This window comes from Bos indicus, chromosome 14, assembly GCF_029378745.1.
Source record: "Bos indicus isolate NIAB-ARS_2022 breed Sahiwal x Tharparkar chromosome 14, NIAB-ARS_B.indTharparkar_mat_pri_1.0, whole genome shotgun sequence".
Taxonomy (NCBI): domain Eukaryota; kingdom Metazoa; phylum Chordata; class Mammalia; order Artiodactyla; family Bovidae; genus Bos; species Bos indicus.
The window spans coordinates 2,946,069-2,952,109 of record NC_091773.1 but is presented as its reverse complement, the minus strand read 5'-3'; the positions used below and the strand labels follow the sequence as shown (position 1 = coordinate 2,952,109).

Here is a 6,041-nt window from a genome sequence, read left to right as displayed (position 1 = left end):
ACGCCCTGCTCCATCCCTGGGTGTGTGCGTGGTGCCTCTGGAGCTGAGCCACACTGGAGCCCGGCTTCCTCCAGACAAGGCGAGGGGGCTGGGGAGCGCTGTGCGGGGGCCCTCGTGGGTGCTTTAGAGCCGCCTTACTGAGTAGTTACACTGTCCCCATTCTACAGGCTAGGAAGGCAGGTAGGTGACTCTCCCAGGGCCACGTGGCCATAGAGAAATCTCTTTCCGAGGGACCTGCCCGGAAACCTACTGTGATTGCAGAACATGCCAGTTCACTACTCTATTCACCCAATGTTATTAGTGTCTACAAAGAGCTAGTCATGGAGATATCCACACACATGCCACACAGGCGCTACTGGAGCTTATGCAGGTGGTTTCAGATGCTACAAAGTGCCGTAAGAAATGGCAAAGGACTCTGGCGGGGACCGATCAGCGGTCAGGAAAGCCTTCTCTCAAATAAGTCTTTTGAGCAAAGTACAGAATATTAAGAACAAGCCAGCTGGGTAAAACTCGGAGACAAGAGCATCGCAGGCAGCTCGTTAAATGTTTATTCATCTATTTATTAGGGGCACATGTTCAATCAGGGGGCTGCACTTAGAGTGACTTTGGGACAGTAGTCGGAAGTGGCTGTCAAGGCAGGAGCAGCAGAGAACCACAGAAACCAGAGAGGGGGCCTTGGCCTGGCTCCCCAGCCCCGCCGGCCTGTGCAGCGGAAGCTCCCAGCGTGCCTTGCAGCCCCCCTGGCCAGTGCGGCATCCGCCTCCGTGCGTCTCTCCCGGTTCAGAGGCATCGCCCCTCCTTCCGCAGCTCCACTAACACAGGTGCAGGGCCCAGATCGACTCCCTCCCACACGCCACGCCTCCTTCTTTTTCTCTGCACACAGACTTCCCACCACCTGATTCAAGGCTCAGGATGAGTGTTCCAGAAGCTGGAGGGATGCAGAGTTGTCTCCCGCACACACAGACGCCATGGCAACCGCAACTCCGTGACAACAGCAGAGGAAGCCAGGCTGGAATTTGCCAGCCCAGAGAGCGGACCACCTGGGAGACCAAACCCTCCACATGCTGCCCCGTCTCGTGCTCACGTCCAGGGGACTTCTGCACAAAGCAGAGGTGACGTTTCAGCGGCATAAGAGTAAACAGTGGGCGCCTGTGAAATCCCTTGAGGGTGTGCATTTACTGTCCCAGAGTGACAGAAGAGGAAGAAGCAACAGGGACGAGATTTGCACTGATGGGCAAGGTAGGTTTTAGTGATGGGATTTTGTGTCATCCACAAGGGCGGGGATTCGCCATACAAAAACATCGGTCCTGTTAGTTTATCTCCAAGATTCCATTTTCAAGCCCATCAATCCCCTACTTTCATCTACTTTCCATGGAGGTGAAAAAAATCTGTATATTTGAATCAAAGGCCCCAATATATTCAAACTTCTGGGGCTCCATAGGCCTGCCCTTCATTCTAACAATAATAATCATTTTCCTACAGAATATATAGCATGTTCTGGGAACTCCAAGAGACCCTTCACATGTATTATCTCACTCTTTGCAATGGATTTAGGAGGAGGAACCACAATTATTTTCTTTTTAAAGATGAGAAAGGGTGCTAAGAGGTGTTAAATCCCCAGGCTCATCCAGCTGGAAGGAAAGGGAAGAAGGAGCTGAGGCAAGCCCGCCCTGCTCTACAGCGTAAGCCCTTGACTGTCACTAAGGGGTCAAAGCAACCTGACTGATGTACTGGTACAAACTCACCTCTGAAGTTCTCTTGTGTGTTGGGAGGACTTCCTGAACCACGTGCCGCTGCGGATGGAGGGTCCAGCTGTCTGGGAATGCTGAAGTCCAGCCTGGCAGACCCCGAGGCTGTAGCACACACTCTAAGGGGATGGAGAGAGAATGCTAGGGTGAGAGTCAGCTGGACGGCACTGTGGACATGGTGCCCCGCGGCAGTGACTTGCTCTGCATCAGGTCGCCTATCCCTTCACAAGTGGCTCTCCTGGAGCCCACAGGCCAGCCCAGGCCCTACTTGGTGGTCTCCCCCTTCACCCTTCTCCAAGCCTGAGTCCTGCTTGAGCTGCCAGAGCGAGATGAGACAAAGGTTGGGGGAAGGTGCAGCCTCCCAGGGCCCAGTCGGCTCCTTGTGCAAACACGGGTGAAGCGAACCCCGCTTCTGTGTGCATGACCTGTGACCCCATCTGCTGGAAACGTGGCCCCCAAGCAGACAAAACCCAAACCTGAGAAGCACCCATGGGCCCCTTCCACAGCACATGGAGACTGATCGGATAGCAAGGTCTGGAGCAGGGGGTTGAGAATGACCCTGAAGTTGGAGCCCAAGGGCCTGCACATGTCCACATCCCTCCCCTAGGCCGCCCCACCTGACCCAGAGACAGACCAGGGGCAAGGGTGGGGAAGGGTCTTGGGAGTGGAACTGGAAGAGGGTCTGGTGAGGACCACCTCCGGGCACCAAGCGTGGGTGTGGCAGCCAACCAGAGCCTCCTGGAACCCAGGACCCAGTAGTGGGGAGCCCACGGCCAAGTCCAAGCCCAGGGATCGAAAGGTTCTCACTCAGCACTCAGAACTTGCTGGAAGCAGGACAGAGGGAGACACCCAGGAAGGATTGTTTTCTCTTTGTGCATGTTCAGTTGCTTCAGTCGTGTCCAACTCTGTGCAACCCTATGAAACTGTAGCCCACCTGGCTCCTATGTCCATGGGAACCTGCTCCGAAAACCCTAGCCTTGGAGACGACACTGGGACCAGTCATAGTGAGCCCCGGGGGCAAGGCAGCAAGTTCCCCTCTGTTGGGAGAAGTGTAGTTGTGGGTTTAGGTGCAAAGAGACACTCCCTGCAGGGCTGCGAGGCCTGGGTCATCTCCCCACTTCCTCCTGGCTCTGACCGCGACCGACCGCAGACAGCACTTTCACCAAGATTGCTTCCCCTCGAGGTGGGCAGGTCTGCAGAGGCGAGGAAGCTGGGGCAGTCCGGCTCACGGCTGGCTTGGCTGCAGCTGCACCAGCCTGGGCCAGCTTCTGTCCCGTGCAGGGTGCAAGGAAGGGAGCTGAAAGCGGGGTCAGGGACACCTGCATTCTGTCACTTGTTCGTAGCCTGGTGACAGGAATGGGCCTGGGAGTCCAGGAGTATCCATCCTCAAAGCTGCTGTAACGAAACCTGAGAACTGTGTCCTGCCGCTGACCTGGAGGCCAGAATCCAAGACCAAGTGTGCGCAGCACGCTCGGGCTCGGGACTCAGGCTCCAGGGTGGGCTCCTGGCCTGCGTCACCCCAGCCTCTTCCCCGTCTTCACAGGTCTTCCTCCCTATGGGTCTGCATCCTGCCTCTTCCCACAGGGACACCCGTCGCTGGATCGAAGTTTCACCCTAAATACAGGACCATCTCAAGATCCTTAACAGACACAGGCTTTTTCCATGTTCACGGGGACTGAGGGGTGGTTAGGACTTGAACGTATCTGTGGGGAGACACACTTCAGCCCCCTGCACGCGGGGACAATGATCTGACGCCTGGAGAATCCCACGGACAGAGGAGCCTGGCAGGCTACAGACACGACTTAGCCACTAAACCACCACCACCACCATGGATGGGGAGGGGGCAGGGCGGGAAGCAAGAGGGCTGCTCCACACCTGCAGGAGGGAGGGGTTCAGTGTCCCCCTCCCCCAGCAGCAGCCCCCCCACCCCCCACCCCAGGGTCCGCCAGGCACGGATCTGCCTGCCCTGCCTCTCCTCTGCCTGTCTGCACAGAAGGCGTGCTCCTGGGGGGTGGGGGGTGAGGGTGCATCTCCAGGCAGCTCTGTGCAAGGGGTGAGCGGGGGCAGCTGTGCAGGGGCTCCAGCCCCACCCTCTCCCTGCTCCAACTGTTCCCCTTCCTTTGTAAATTCCCGGCTGTCTCCCTCCTCCCTTCCTCGCCCCCTGCCCTCTCTCAGCTCCCCTTCCTGACCTCTCCCCTTTTTCTTCCTCCAGGCAGAAGGTGAAGGCTGTCTGCTGGGAGCCCTCTTGGGAGGCCCCCAGTGGTAGTGAAGGCCAGAGGGAAGGTCACCCTATCCTGAGCTTCTGGCCACAGCCACCCTCGGTCACTAGGTTGCTGTGGGCCGGGCCGGCCTCCCCTCTGTCAGCACCCCTTGACCTCACTGAGGCACCTTCTCCCTCCATCGGTGCATGTCTCCTGAACCCCCAGCACGCCCAGCAGTTCCCTGCCAGCTCAGTGACCCCCTCTTCCTGCCCCAGCCCCCCTCCAGACCTCAGGTCCCCGAACGCTCCAGCTCCTTTCTTGCACCTGTTACCCAGGCAGCCTCTCCCCTCCGAGGGGTCCATGGAGGCCGGCAACTCCACTCTTGGGGTGTGAACCCACCCCACTTCTGCCCCTCCAGGCAGCAGGACTCCTGGCTCCTTCCCGGGTGGTTACCTGGAACACAGGGACCCATCTGGTTCTGAGTCAGAACTTCTGCTTTCCAACAACAGATTCGGTCCCTCTCCGCCTCCCGACTCAGGCTCTCAATTGATTCAGAACGCTGAGGGGAGGGGAGGCGGGGGAGTAATCACCTCCGTCAGCCACCCCACCTTGGGATTCATGGCTGTTTCTTTTTCTGTCTCTGTTTATTTTTGTCTGTTTTCGCCGTAGAGAAGGAAAAGGTGCAAGAGGGCAGCCCTGGGTCTGGGCGATTTGGGGTGGCAGCGCCTAGATGCACAGTGATTGCAGGGTGACGCCTGTCCCCTTCAAGGGGAGAGAGGGTGCAGCTGGGGCCGTGGGGCCACACAGCCCTCAATGGGGGGCTGCGCACGTCCCCCAACCCTCCTGTGCTGACTCTGACCTTCAGGCTCAAAAAAGTCAGCGCTTCACAGGACGAGGGTGTCCTTAGCGCCCTGGGGAGGAGCTGCCCGCTGCGGCCTGTGGTGCTCAGGGCCAGGGGTAGTGGGCATCCAGGATTCCCCACCCTCCTGCCTGTCCTTCTGGGCCCCTCTCTCCAGCTCGCTCCAGCGGAAGCTGTGCTCCCCTCCCTCGCTCCCCTCCCTCGAGTATCACTTCCTTCGGAGGAAGCCTGCTTTATCCATGGAGGTGCAAATCCGGCTGGCTGCAGGGAGGCCTCTTGAGGGCTATTGTTTGGCACTTCCGTCTTGGCAGGGGGCCTGGGTTGCAGAGCTGCCCAGGGTCTGGACTATTCCGGAGGCTCCCTGGCGGGGAGTGTACTATGCAACCAGTCAGTCAGTTAGTCAGTCAACACACACGGACTGGGGACCCTGAGATAACTGTGACTCAGTTAGGAGATAAGGCTGTGATGGAAGACCCCAGGGCTAGATCACTTGGAACCGTCCAGAACTCCTCAGGGGCCTCTTCCCACACCCACGCCCACAGACCCTCCACACCGACAGAGACCACCATGGCTGTTGTTGCTTTAATTGTGGTAAAATGCAAATGACATAGAATTTGCCATTTTCACCATTTTAAGCGCACAGCTCCGCAGCGCTGAGTGCACTCACCTCGTGCAGCAGGCACCAGCCTCCACCTCCAGAACTCTTCCATCTTCCCACACTGAAGCTCTGTCTTCATTAAACACTGGCTCCCTACCCATACAACTCCCAGCAGCCCCATCCTCTTTCCCGACTCCATGAATTTGTCTGCTCTAGGGATCTCACATAAGTTGGATCACAAGTGTCAGTCCTTGGGTGACTGACTCATCTCACTGAGGATAGTGACCTCAAGGCTAGTCCAGTGCCAGCACTCCCCTGCTTTTAAAGGCTTAGTCATATTCCTCCGTGTGGCCCACTTCTGTGAGCCATGGACATTCGTGTTGTCTCACCTTTGGGTGTCTGTGGATAATGCTGCTGTGAGCACAGGGGTGCCTGTAGCTTTGAGACTCGGCTTTCACTTCTTTTGACCCAGAAGTGGGATTGCTGGATTGGACGGGGAGACAATGATAGGGGCAAAGATGGAGAAAGACAGACAGAAAAATGATGGCCTTTCTGTTGGTGTGGGAGGTGCTGGTGAGAGAATAATTTGAATATTAAAATAGCTTTGTTTGTATCTTAAGCTGGTAGATTTGGTG

The 6,041-nt window shown here is 57.3% G+C and overlaps 1 long non-coding RNA gene across 2 annotated transcripts; it reads right to left on the bottom strand.

Annotated features, from left to right (window-relative positions):
- Positions 1 to 517: 517 nt before the first annotated feature.
- Positions 518 to 5,752, bottom strand: LOC139186859 (uncharacterized). Of its 2 annotated transcripts, none has more exons than XR_011570466.1 (3): positions 5,476 to 5,752; positions 1,746 to 1,867; positions 518 to 1,097 (listed from the first exon to the last, which is right to left on the bottom strand). It is a non-coding gene; the product is annotated as an uncharacterized lncRNA (long non-coding RNA). The 2 variants fall into 2 exon arrangements; XR_011570465.1 differs by lacking the exon at positions 5,476 to 5,752 and adding an exon at positions 4,403 to 4,483.
- Between the last annotated feature and the right edge of the window lie 289 nt (positions 5,753 to 6,041).